This window comes from Ictidomys tridecemlineatus, chromosome 1 (assembly GCF_052094955.1).
Source record: "Ictidomys tridecemlineatus isolate mIctTri1 chromosome 1, mIctTri1.hap1, whole genome shotgun sequence".
NCBI classification, from domain to species: domain Eukaryota; kingdom Metazoa; phylum Chordata; class Mammalia; order Rodentia; family Sciuridae; genus Ictidomys; species Ictidomys tridecemlineatus.
In genome coordinates this window covers 99449166-99463682 of record NC_135477.1, presented here as the reverse complement: position 1 = coordinate 99463682, position 14517 = coordinate 99449166, and the positions used below count along the sequence as shown (strand labels likewise).

General features: G+C 33.8%; 1 protein-coding gene and 1 long non-coding RNA gene across 9 annotated transcripts in view; one reads left to right on the top strand and one right to left on the bottom strand.

Moving 5' to 3' along the window:
* Nucleotides 1–14517, bottom strand: part of Adgrv1 (adhesion G protein-coupled receptor V1) — a 545344-nt gene that overhangs the window by 192105 nt on the left and 338722 nt on the right. The gene's annotated exons all lie outside the window — the stretch shown is intronic.
* On the top strand, nt 5004–6653 carry LOC144366375 (uncharacterized). The gene is made up of 2 exons (XR_013425456.1): nt 5004–5390; nt 5970–6653. It is a non-coding gene; the product is annotated as an uncharacterized LOC144366375 (long non-coding RNA).

The following is a 14517-nucleotide window of genomic DNA, read 5'->3' as shown; positions in this document are numbered from 1 at the left end:
CACCTGGCAGATAAGCAGTACTCCTGCTGCTTGAATATCAAGTGAAGGAGCAACTAGGAATGCAACCTTCCTCTAGTCTGCCATCTTGAATCCTCTGAAGTAAGAATTCTTGGAGAATCACGTATTACATGTGGCCAAGCCTACCCCAAGCTAATTTAATTTAAATTAAAACTGAAATGAAATAATGAAATAAAGCATCCCTGGTTTCAACCCTCATTATCAAAAACAAAATCTCCCAGCGTATTCAGCTCACATATCTTTAAGATGACATAAGCTAAGAATAGATGGATTTTTAACATTGTTCTTTTTTTCAGACACATTGTGATGACAAGGTAGAAGGTAATTCTGACAGCATCATGTTTAACACAATAATGGAGAAAAAGGAATTTTTTAAAAGTTCTCATTCATATATTCTTTATATATTGATTCATTCAGAAAGTGTTTTGAGCACCTGCTGTTTATAAAGCACTATGCCAGGCAAGATGAAGAGTATTATGGCAGAAAACTACTGTGTACTAGTTGGGTGGATGCTGCTGCATACCCTCTTAAGTGTGTGTGTGTGTGGGGGGGGAGGGACTGTGTGTGAATATGTGTGTAATTCATATATAATGATATAATGCCATTAATGTTTTTATCCCAATTTAATAAATTATTAAAGTTGGTCTGATAACTGTAATTGATATCTTTAAAAGTTATTAAAGAAAGTTTCAGAGATTTTTGGAGTTCAAATTTTGGTGTTTTGAATTGTAAGACTAGTGTTCTTTCTAGAATACCATGCTGCTACCTACAAAGCTAATTCAAGAAGAGTCCCATCTCCAAGTGCTGAAATTCTAGTTCACTCTTTCTCAATCCTTGTTAATCCAAAGCTTATCAGAGATTCACATTGGCAATAAAATATAGAATAAATGTCAATAGAATGTACAATGCTGTCTTTAATTCCACATAACATATACACATTTTAACCAAAGAAAAAGAATGAGAATAATTCCCCTGAAAAAACAAAACAGTATATGTATAATCACTTTTTTAAGGGACTTAAAAATTCTCTACTTCTTGTCAATTAGAGGCCTACTGTGCCAGTCATCAGAGAAAACAGAATAGATATATTTGTCTCTGCTTGCATCTAAACAGTAATATAATGAATATTGATTTTTCAAGAAAACTTAAATTCTCAGCAGCTCATGTTGGTGCATGACTGTACAACAACAGCAGCTGGGAGACTGAGTCAGAAGGATTGAGAGTTCAAAGCCAGCCTCAGTAACTTAGAGAGGCAGTAAGCAACTCAGGAAGAACCTGTCTATAAATAAAATACGAGAGAGAGAGACAGAGAGAGAGAGAGAGAGAGAGAGAGAGAGACAGAGAGAGAGAGAGAGAGAGAAAAGGCAGGGAGTGGGGGGGGGCGCTAAGGATGTAACCCAGTGGTTAAGCATCCCTGGGTTCAACCCCCATCATCAAAAACAAAAAGCAAACAATTCAATTCTTTGTACTCTTTAAGATATGAAAACAAAGTTGGTTCTTTGAAAAAAATAGATAAAACTGACAAACTCTTAGCAATGCTAACAAAGAAAAGGAGGGAGAAATTAATAACATACGGGACAGAAAAGGAAATACCACAATAGACACTACAGAAATACAGAAGATAATTAGAAATTCTTTTGAAATTTTGTACTCCAATAAAATACAAAATATTGAAGTCACAGACAAATTTCTAGAGTCATATGATTTGCCCAAATTGAATCAGGATGATATACACAATTTAAACAGATCAATATCAAGCAATAAAACAGAAGACACCATCAGAAGCCTATCGACCAAGAAAAGCCGAGGACCGGATGGATACACAGCTGAGTTCTACAAGACCTTTAAAGAAGAACTAATACCACTTTAAATTATTTTGTGAAATGGAAAAAGAGGGAGCACTTCCAAACTTATTGTATGAGGTCAATATCACTCTGATTCCAAAACCAAACAAAGACACATCAAAGAAAGAAAACTTCAGACCAATATCTCTAATGAAAATAGATGCAAAAATTTTCAATGAAATTCTGGCAAATAGAATACAAAAACATCAAAAAGATAGTGTCCCATGGTCAAGTGGGGTTCATCCTAGGAATGCAAGTTTGGTTAAAAATACAAAAATTAATAAACGTAATCCATCACATGAACAGACTTAAAGATAAGAATCATACAATCATTTCAATAGATGAAGAAAATATATTCAACAAAATACAGCATCCCTTCATATTCAAAACACTAGAAAAACTAAGGATAACAGGAACATATATTAACATATATTAAAAGCTATCTATGCTAAGCCCCAGGCCAACATATTCTAAATGGAGAAAAATTGAAAGTAGTCCCTCTAAAAATGGGAACACTTCTATTAACAATTCTATTAACACAGTTCTTGAAACACTGGCCATAGCAATTAGACAGATGAAAGAAATTAAAGGGATATGGATAGAAAAAGAAGAACTCAAATTAGAACTATTTGCCAATGATATGATTCTACACCTGGAAGACCCCAAAAATTCTACCAGAAAACTTCTACAACTAGTAAATGAATTCAGCAAAGTAATGGGATATAGAATCAACACCCATAAATCAAAGGCATGTCTGTATATCAGTGATCAATCCTCTGAAAGGGAAACAAGCAAAACTACTCCATTTTCAATAGCCTCAAAAAACAAAAACAAGAACAAAAAATCTTGGGAATTAACAAAAGGGGTGAAAGAGCTCTACAACAAAAACTACAGAACCCTAAAGAAACAAATTAATGAAGACCTTAGAAGTTGGATCTACCCTGTTCTTAGATAGGCAGAATTAATATTGTCAAAATGACCATACTACCAGAAGCACTACACAGATTTAATGCAATTCCAATTAAAATCCCTAAGACATTTCTCAAAGAAATAGAAAAAGCAGTCATGAAATTCATCTAGAAAAATAAGAGACTCAGAAGAATTGCTAATGCAATCCTTAGCAAGAAGAGTGAAGCAGGTGGCATCACTATACCAGACCTTAAACTATACTACAGAGTACTAGTAACAAAAACAGCATAGTATTCACACCATAATAGACTTGTAGGCCAATGGTACAGAATAGAGGACACAGAGACAAACCCACATAAATACAGTTATCTCATATTAGACAAAGGTTCTAAAAACATACATTGGAGAAAAGATAGCCTCTTCAACAAATGGTGTTGGGAAAACTGGAAATCCATGTGCAACAAAATGAAATTAAACTCCTAACTCTCACCATGCACAAAACTGAACTTGAAGTGGATCAAGGACCTAGGAATTAAACGAGAGACACTGCACCTATTAGGAAAAAAAGTAGGCCCAAATCTCCAACATGTTGGATTAGGCCCCAACTTCCTTAATAAGACTTCTACAGTGTAAGAATTAAAATCAAGAATCAATAAATGGGATGGATTCAAACTAAAAAGCTTCTTCTCAGCAAAAGAAACAATCAAGGAGGTGAGTAGAGAGCCTACATTTTGGGAACAAATTTTTACCACACGCACATCAGATAGAGCACTAATCTCTAGGATACATAAAGAACCCAAAATCATTAACACCAAAAAACCAAATAACCCAATCAATAAGTGGGCCAACGAACTGAACTGACACTTCTCAGAAGATGATATACAATCAATCAACAATATATGAAAAAAATATTTAACATCTCTAGTAATTAGAGAAATGCAAATCAAAAGTACTCTAAGATTTCATCTCATTCCAGTCAGAATGACAGCTAGCAAGAATACAAACAACAATAATTGTTGGTGAGGATGTGGGGAAAAAGGCACACTCATACATTGCTCGTGGGACTGCAAATTGGTGTAGCCAATATGGAAAACAGTATGGAGATTCCTTGGAAATCTAGCAATGGAACCACCATTTGAACCAGCTATCCCACTATACCCAAAGATCTTAAAAACGGCATACTACAAGGACACAGCCACATTAATGTTTATAACAGCACAATTCACAATAGCTAGATATTGGATCCAACCTAGGTGTTGCTCAGTAGGTGAACGGATAAAGAAACTGTGGTATATACACACAATGGAATATTATTCAGCATTAAAAGAGGATAAAATCATGGCATTTTCAGGTAAATGGATGGAGTTGGAGAATATCATGCTAAGTGAAGTAAGCCAATCCCAAAAAACCAATTGCCAAATGTTTTCTCTGATTGAAGGATGCTGATTCATAATGGGGTTGGGGGTGGGACGCATGGGAGAATTTAGATGAACTCGAAATAAGGCAAAGGGGAACGAGGGGAAGGAAGGGAGCATGGGGGTAGGAAAGACAGTGGAATGAGATGGACATTACTACCCTAAGTACATGTATGCAGACACAAATGGTGTGACTACTTTGTGTATAACCAGAGATATGAAAAATTGTGCTCTATATGTGTAATATGAATTGTAATGCATTCTGCTGTCATATAACAAATTAAAATTTAAAAAAAAATGTAAAAAGACCTAAATTCTTTGTACTCCTTAAGATATGTTGGCCCCTCCCCTACTTTACTAGGGACACTGTTACTCTTCTCTCCATAACTCATTCTTGAAGTGACTTTCTAGTATTTTATCCAAAACCCATTTAGTTTTTACAATGATAGATTCTTAGACTTCACATTTTTAAAACTAGGAGACTCCTTGCCACTGAACATGTATAACAAGCAAAATGTTGTCTGTTCTAATGGTAGGGTGCCAAAGGCTGAAGCCAGACACATGCATGATGTGTTACAGCAGAGTATGGAATAAAATATGAGGAAATGTAGGGTTGAGAATGATCTACTCTGATTGCTCATCCAGGAAACACAGTCCTATTTGCTCCTCATCCCTTCTCTTACTAAGCCTATCTGCCTTTTGTACACCAAACTTTCTATTCCACATGCATTTTTTTTTTTTGCTATTTCCCAAACGTGTTTCATCATGTCCCAAATCTTGCCTTTGTTCTTCCTCCTTTTATCTAGACTTTCTCTCTCATCTTCCTAGATTCAAATCATGTTCATCCTTCAAGGCACATTTTGTCATGATACAGGACTATTTCTTTTAACCATAAATAAGCTTTTCCTTCCCTGAATTTTTAGAATAGGAGTTTATTAATATGAAGATTGGTTTACCAATATACCTCAATTCCCCCATTTCTTAGATAAAATCCATCTTAATGTCTTATAAACTGTCCTTGTAAGAGGAGGATGTTTTGGACCTGCATAGTCATGTGCAGGCACAGATGAGAGACGATGTAAAGACCCAGGATGATGATGACCATCCAAAAAACAAGAAGACGTCTCATACTGCATTCAACCTACTGCTCCTGTGAACTCAAGACTCCAGCCTCCAGCATTGTGAGGAAATACAGTTCTGCTATGTAAGCTATTCAGTCTTTGGTATTTTGTGTTGGTAGCTCTGGAAAACTAATATACATATGTTAAATGTTTTTTGACATATCCTTAATCAGATTAAGAAAATTCCTATTCTATTCCAATTTTGCTGGGAATTTATACTAGGAATGGACATGGAATTTTGTCAAATGCTATTTCTCTATTGAGATTATCAAAGATATTTCTCTATTTTGTTAATGTGGTATTGTAATTGATTTCTGGATGCTAAATTGAACTTGCATGACTGGGCTAGCTATTTGACCTGCTAAGACTGCCCTAAGAATGTTTGCTTACCTGTTTAGAAGGGACACTGGTTGATAATACACCACTTCACATATAGTATAAGAACTTGACAATAGCACACTTCATAGCTTTTCATCTTACCTGTGTGATATTGTTGGCAGACTTTTTACTTTTACAAATATTGTAAACCTCACACTGTATTACTGTCATCATCCAGAGCTAATTATCTTTAAAATATATTTAGATAATAAAAAATTTCCTGCATATTTATCCTTGTATTTATCTTTTTCTGATGCTCTTCATTTTTTTGTTTGTTTCTGCAGAATCACATTACCATCTGATATATTTTTCCTCTGCCTGACTTTTTTTTTTAACATTTCTTGTAGTGCAGGTCTGCAGTAATAACTCCTTTTAAATTGTAAATTTGAAAACATTTTTTTTCAACCTTCATTTGAAAGATATATTGATTGACAGCTTTTTCTTTTTTCTTTCCTTTCAGTACTTAAACATGATGCCACAGTGTCTCATTTGCATTATTTCTGACAGGAAATCTGCTATGATTTTTATCTTTCTTCCTCTATATGTAATGGTTTTTGCTTTTATTTTTGTTGCTTTTAAGATTTTTCTTTTTACCACTGGTATTTGAGTAATTTTATCATAATGTGTCTTGATTTTTTAAAAATATTTATGTATCTTTAGTTTTTTAGATGGATACATTAGTTTGTTTTTATCTGGTGCCTAGGATTGAACCCAGTGCCTCATGCATGCTAGGCGAGCACTCTACCACTGAGCCACCACCCCAGCCTGTGTCTTGATTTTTAACTTGTTTTTTCATTGGGTTTCATCTAACTTCTTGGACCTGTGGTTTTACAGCTTAAACAGATTTGAAAATTTAAAAATCATTGTTTCTTCAAATACTTTTTCCATGTTAACTCTCTTTTAACTTCTTGTCTTTTTGGAACTTCAGTTCCACACATATTAAATCATTAAAATTTTCTAACAACTCACTGATGTCCTATTGATTTATTTTGATTCTCTCTGCTCCTTGATTTTTTTTTTTTTTTTTTTGTGTGTGTGTTTGTGGTGCTGGGAATTGAACCCAGGACTTTTCATATGCAAGGCAAGCACTCTACCAACTGGGGTAAATCCCCAGACCTATGCTCCTTGATTTTTAAGATGGATAATTTTTATTGCTGTGTTGAAGTTCACCAATCCTTACTTTGATTATTCTCATCTGCTGTTAATCTCATCCAATGTATTTTTTATCTCCTATATTGTCATCTAATAAAAGTCTAATTTGCCTCATTTTTAGTATCCATGTCTCAACATTTTAATAAACACAGCTACAAAAATTGTATATTTTTTATTGAATATAAATACATTATGATTTTGTTTCTTCGGGTGTTAAATATTTGTTTCCTAGAAACATTTTTGAGCTTTCTTCTGGAATGCACTTGAAAGCTGTTTGATTTTTTTCAATTCTTGTGGTTAAGACCTATCAGGCAGGACTAAAATGATCAGTTTAAGGCTAATTATTCCTCATGATTGAGAGGACATTTCTGTGTAATCTATCCAATTATGTGTACATCCTGAGGTTTTCAGTCTAACAGGTGTGAATATGTACTGGTCTTGGCCCTATGTAAGCAACTGGCACTACTCCTTCTCATTCCCCAACCCTGGGAAGTTTCTGTACACATGGCCTCATTAGTACTCAGCTGAACTGCTGATCTCTAGAGTTCTGTCTTTGTGAAGTTCTCTTTTTTGCAGGACAGAATCCTGCAAATTCGAACCATCTGAGTTTCCCCAGACATTCACCTTATCTCCTAAATTCTGTGAGTCTGTCAGGCTCTGCTTGGGACAGCTACAGACTGGGAAAAACTCACAAGGCATCTACTGTACCTCAGAGATAACTAATTCCACTGACTATTATCTAATGTCATGAATTTTTTCCATTTTTTGGTTTGCTTGGATTTGGAAGATAAATCCAGTCATGTGGTATTCCATTTAGGCTTAAAATAGAAATTTAATATGCATTTAATATGTTTCAGATCCTACATTTTTTCTTTAATTAAAACATTTATCACTATCATGATACTCTGTTTTGAGCAGAAAGCTTCAAATCTAAATTATCTACATTCCATTAATTACTTTGTGAGTTTTTTTGTAGCTCACATTTTCAAAACCAATAGGCTTCTCTCTCTCTTTCTTTTGTGGTGGTGCTGGGGATTGAACACAGGTCCTCAAGCTTGCAAAGCAAGCACTGTACTAAGTGAGCTATATCCCCAGCCCACAATTGGCTTCTCTTGACCACAAAATTTTATACCCTTCTCTACAGTTAGCTGACAAATAAGTTATTTTAATATCACTTCAAATGATAAAAACAAGATATTTTAAGACAAAAAAATCACAAATGATTATTTCTAAACATTCTTTCCTACTTGTAAATCATGTATGTCTACAATATTCCTTTTCAGTAGAAAATTGCGAGCAACTTTAATTGGATGTCAAATACCAGGAGATCTTTATTTATCAGCCAATAAAACACTGGACAATGTTAGATTGGCTGTTTTCATGGTATTCACCAACCTAGTGACATTTCTATGAATCTAATACATGTTATAGTGACAGATTCCCTTTTGCTTAACTTTTTATCAACATTTTCTCTCTACAACTTTAAACAATTATTTGAAGAAACATTAAAAACTATATGAAGACCTTTCACAAAATATTAAACATAAAACATAAATGGAACTGAGTGATAATCACTAATTCCCTATGCACAAATGTGTAAGGAAGAAATGGAAACCTAACCAATATTTTTTTCTGCTTAACTGTGCTCAGAATAGGTTGATGGGAACATGTTCCCATAAACAAAGCACTGGAATAATGCCATACTTGCTTTCTGGTGTCTTCTCCACATTATCTGTGATCACATAACACATATATTAATCCATACTCAGGCCAGTATCTCCTTCATTAGTGTTTCTATTCTATTCCTTAAGAGAACATTTAAGTGTCAGGAAGATTCTGTCACTACCAGTTCTAAACTTTTGCTATTATTGATAACATTTTACTCAATGGTATAGTTATTTCCACTAATTTCACATAGCTAGCCATAATTTTCCCACATTGGCCAGAAAACTTTCAATATTCTTAGCTATTCCTCCATGGTCTTCATGTTAGAGAATGTAATATCTATTACGTAACTTTTGTGGCAGCCTTCCTTCCTTCCTACTTACCTTTTCGAACAAATCTTGACTTCCTAAATTTTGTACTTGGGTTGTTACATAAATGTATGGATAGAATCAAAGGAAAGACTTTTGAATGCTAAAGTAAATATGCCTCTGAGTGTCTTAGGTGTGTCGGGGAGGTGTTTTATGTAATGCAGCAGATTTTGGCAACTACTAAATGGCATAAACTCGCCTGAACAGGTTTTTATGATATTTTTTTAATGTTACCATGGTGAAAATACAGTACAAAAATCAATCAACATATTTACAGTTTTAAAATGGCATATTCTGTACATGTTCTGTCCTTTGTGTATTCTTGTCTCTGTTTCTGTAAATAAAATAAGGTACAGATTTGCTAATGTTAAATATTAGCAGTTAGATCATTTAGCATGTCATTTGTTTTCTTACCACATACAACAATTAAAAGATACAAACACACACCAATAAGTAATTTCATAGCCGTTACTCAGACCCAAAGACAGGTGGAGATAGAAAATGTTCCCTCCATCAGTGTATGAACAGTTGGGTTCAGGTATTTGTTTTAGCATATGGCCTAAAAATGTTAGTCAATCAAATGTTGTCATTTATCATTAAAAACAAAATAATACAGGTTGTCAGTATATACCTCAATTTTCTTCATAGCTCACCTTTGGTAGAGTGTTTTGGATATCTGCCACTCACAGATGAAGACATTTTTACAGGTTGTTTTATAAAATGCAACAGTCAAGTTTAACAAAACCAAAGAGTTCTTTTTCCCCACTTTAGAATTTTTATAGAAGTATTTAATTATAGTTTTATTTTTTCTCTTTTCTTTAAAAACATATTTTTCTCTCTGAGAAACAGATCATTATGAGTCATCCATTAACAATGACTAGTCTTTTTCAACTGGTACATAGCCAAAGAATTACTAACTTATTTTTATCAGTAATAATAATAATAATTACCATTTAACGAATAGTTATTATGGACTAGCTGCTGTGCTAAATGCCCTATAGACATTACTTCATCTTATCCTTCAATAACCTATGCAATTTAGAGATCACTGCCTCTGCTTTATAGAGGAGGAAACTGAGACTTAAAACAAGTTAATAAATTTGCTAAGGTCACAGACATAAGATACAACAGAGCCAGGACTCAGGCCAAGTGTGCTGATTCCAAAGCCTATGTTCCTCACTACTTGATAATACTTAAAAGAACCACTCAAAATGATGTACTCATATATCTAAAAAGTCACTAAGGCCACATACTTCCTGTTCATACAGGTTCTTAAGAAGAGCACAAAATCTTTTCATTTGAAGGAAGAACAGGCATAAAGGCCAGCTGACATGTCAAGGTCATCCAAATATCACAAAGGTTAAACTAAATGTTTACATGTGGAACTTAGATTCTCAAAGTCTTATTTCTTAGTTCTCAGATGACTGAGTTTAGGAATTCTGTGGAAATAAAGTTTCTATGCCTGGAGTGGACATTGAAATTCTTCACATAGAGTACACTGAGCTTCGTATTCCACTCATTTACTGATGGAACTGGGTCATGATTCAGAAAACTCAGATTATAGGCAATTTTGTTGTTGTTTGTTGTTAAGTGCCTTAGAATAAAACCATGTGAATTTTTCCATTTTATATTGGCAGTAAATATATGACCACAATCTTTTATACAAATAACACAGTCCAGAATGCCAAAGTTACTTTGAAATCATGTGACAAGTTTACTTGAAATACATAGTGAAGAATTGCCATTTTTGCTTCAGAGTTGTAGATTGAAAATAGTTTGACTCAACTTTTCATGGAATTCCTTAAATTTAAGCATGGGTATGAGCTGGAAAGGAAATATAGTTGAGTGAATTTTAAGACAAACTCGGAAATTCTAATACATTTCTACCCAAGTCTAACTGTAGTTCATTAACTCGTAGGCTGAATCTAACCTTACTGTGTGGATGCCAAAGTTTATACTTCTCTTCCTAGGAACATAAAGGAAATGGAGTGACTTCAGATGTTTCTTATAACTAAAAAAGCCTTTTATTCACACATAACATGGAGTATATGCTTGGTTGCCTTTAATTATGGAGAGTTTTCATTTCCCTTCTCTGTATGCCCACATTTTAAACTACAAAACAGAATTCCCAACTACTGTATCCAGTGTAGAGTGGAACAGAGAATATAATATCAAAGGCTAATTTTACTGCACCATTGTTTTTGTTAGAATTGCTCTGCAAAGGGGGATAGTAGAGGATAGGAAAGACAGCAGAATACAACATACACTAGTATGGCAGTATGAAAAAAGTGGATGTGTAACCGATGTGAATCTGCAATATGTATACGGGGTAAAAATGAGAATTCATAATCCGCTTGAATCAAATGTATGAAATATGATATGTCAAGAGTTTTGTAATGTTTTGAACAACTAATAATAAAAAATAAATTAAAAATGAAAAAAATAAAAGAATTGCTCTGCAAAGTACAGAAAACTATCCTAATTAGAAAAAGTTATACTCCATGTATGTATAATATGTCAAAACACATGCTACTGTCATGCACATTAAAAAGAATAACAACAAGAACAAAATATTATACTGCTCTACAAAAAGATTTGTAAAAACAGGAAGAAAGTTTTTGAGTATAAAAGCACTTTCCCCCTGATAATTATTTTCTCATTCCTCCATTTAATCATTCATTCATTCACTCAACAAATATTTTTCTGCATGCCTGATTCTAGAGCCAGGCTTTTGTTATTTTATTTTGAGTTCATCTATGTAAGACCCAACATACAGATCTCTCTGCTTTGGAATGGCAGGTAAAATGTATAGGCAATAGAAGTTATAGGGTCTTTGGAACAAAAAATAAAGGGATGCATTGTTTCTAGATTGGAAACAAGGAGATATTATGTTTCTGATTTATTTATTTTGGAATTAGGAAGAAATGAGAGTCAGTTTGGACTGCAATAACTAAACAACAATCATTTACTGCCTAAACAACAATCATTTACTCCTGAGAGTTCCAGAAGCTAGAAGTTTAAGATCAAATTGTCAGCAGACTAGGTGGCTGGTGAGGGTCCCCTGGTTATGCAGATGGCCCCCCACCCAAATTCCATCATATTAGAGATTAGGCTTCAACACATAAATTTTGAGGGTCAGAAATATTTTGTCCACAGCAAAGTAGAAACAGAGCACCAAGAGAGCACCTTGAATTAACCCTAATTATGCTATTTTCTATGACACAAACAACTTTTTAATTAACAGCCTAGTAGACCATTATTCACATAAATGATATACTGATTCACATACTTGAAGATGATCTATGGAAATATATAAATCACTACTAAATTGTATACATAAGACTAAAATTATATTAATAATATAAATTATTGCTGGGTGAAATGGCACATGACTATAATGCAAGTGGCTCAGAAGGCTGAGTGCTGAGGATCAAAACTTAGTGCCTCACGCATGCTAGGCAAGCATTCAGCCACTGAGTTATAGCTCCAGCCCTCCATTACTTACTAATTGTATGAACTTAGAAAAATTATAGACTTATCTGGAACTATCTTTCCTCATCTGTCAAATGGAGATAATAATTACATTTGTAGAGTTATTGTGAAGGTTAAAAGTATTAATAAGTATAAAACTTTAGGTGATTTACTGTCATTAAGTTAACAGGCAATTTGTTCAAATAGATGCCACTGTTTACATGAAATTGGTTAGGTGAATAAACGGCGAGCAACAGAGGGCTCTATTTTTTTCCAACTGGTAAATAACTTGGAGGTCAATCAATCACATTTTAAAGAACTAGAGGATTCTATGTTACTAATGAAGTCATATCTTCCTACGAGTTTCTCAATTTTGAATCAGTTTCAATTTTGTTTTAATTTTGCATTACTATTCTTGGAGAAGAAACATCAGGAAATTCATGAATTATCTAGAGTCTTCAATATTTGAATAGCTCAGTTCAAAAACAGAAGAGAAACTGAATTAACAATGAGCTGCATCCTCCAAGAAAATTCAGTTCTTGAAGTTGTCCAAATGGGCATATGAATTCTAGAATTGTCCTAAAATAGAGTGTTTTGTGCATATTGGGTAATGTTTTGGCTCAAATAAATGGAAAAGGAAGTAATCAACATTATTAGGTTCTTAACAGTGTGGTACTTTTCTGTGGTTTCCACAGTTGTTTCACTTTAACTCGAATTTAATTCTCTTAATCCCATAAGGTTATTATCCTTTTTCGATTGCTAAGGAAACAGAAACTTAAAGGTCTCACAGTTAACCAATGAAAAGCTTGGGCTGGGCTTATCTGATCCCAATTCAATTACATTTTTGCTATTCTCTGCTATTTTTATGTTGCTTTAAGAAAATGATTGAAACTCAGGTAATGGCTATCATTAATTCTTTAAATGTGGAGACAGAGTTGAAATAGGTAACATAACTTTCAAGATTATTTCTATTAATATGTTTCCATATTATGGAAATAAGTTGTAAAAAGGTGACTGTTGAGCCTCACGGGTGAATACAATTGTGCTCAAATGAAAAAATTATATGAAACTGCTTTCTAACTTATTTTGTATGAACACTAAAATCTGTATTATTAAGTGATAAGATAGGTAACACAATGATTCTCAACAGAAAATCAAGTGGCTCTCTTTTAAAAAAATAGTGAACAATTTTTCTATGGACAGTTCAGCAGTCTACAGGGAATAATGAAGAAGTGTGCATAAGAAAACAAGGCAAATCAATACAGACAAGTCAAGAGCTATATAAAGTCCACTCCAGAGTCTATGTGGAAGACATTTGAAGTGAAATTCCAGCACTCTCCATTTATAACTATGTTCACGGAGAGCTCACTTGAGTTTAGATTTACAAGGGGAAAATTTGATTTTCCCAAGTCATAAAACACTATTTGGAGTAAAACTTGGGACTTGTGGAAGTTCAATGGTACTTTGACTATACTGTATATCATATATCTACAGATAAGCCAGAAGCCACTTTTATTGGTATATTCCTAATACTTAGCACATTGGCTGGATTAGTGAGAATTTAATAAATAGCTGTTGAATGAAGATTTGTTATATTTAAGATATAAATTTATTTGGAAATGTTTACAAGCATATGGTTTCAACTTGAATTGGAAATCTGTTGATTTTTTCTTTTGCTAGCACCATTAAGTTATTCACTTTAAAATATATATTATTAACTATATGCCAATTATTTATAGCTCTGGCTTCTACTAAGAAATTACATTAACTTAAGGGAAATGTTAATTCTTATGAATAAACAGTGACAACAATAAAATATAATTTCATTCCATTGGCTCTATTTGAGATTAGTAATGATCAGATGGTTTAGTAAACTTAAAATTTAAAGTAGTGCTATAATATGAATCTTAAATGTCCCTTAAAGACCCATGCATTAAAATCTTGCTCCCCAGAGTGAGGATCTTGGGAAAAGGTGAAAGCTTTAAGAGGTGGGACCTAGTGGGAAATCTTTAGGTCATTGGGGGCATGACATCAAGTGGGAACTTCACCCCTTCCTGTTGCTTTCTTTCTCCTTTCAGCCATGAGTGAGTAGTGTTGCTCTACCATGTGTTTCCAACAATGATGTGCCACCACAGACCCAAAACAATAGAGCCAATTGTCTACAAATTGAAACCTC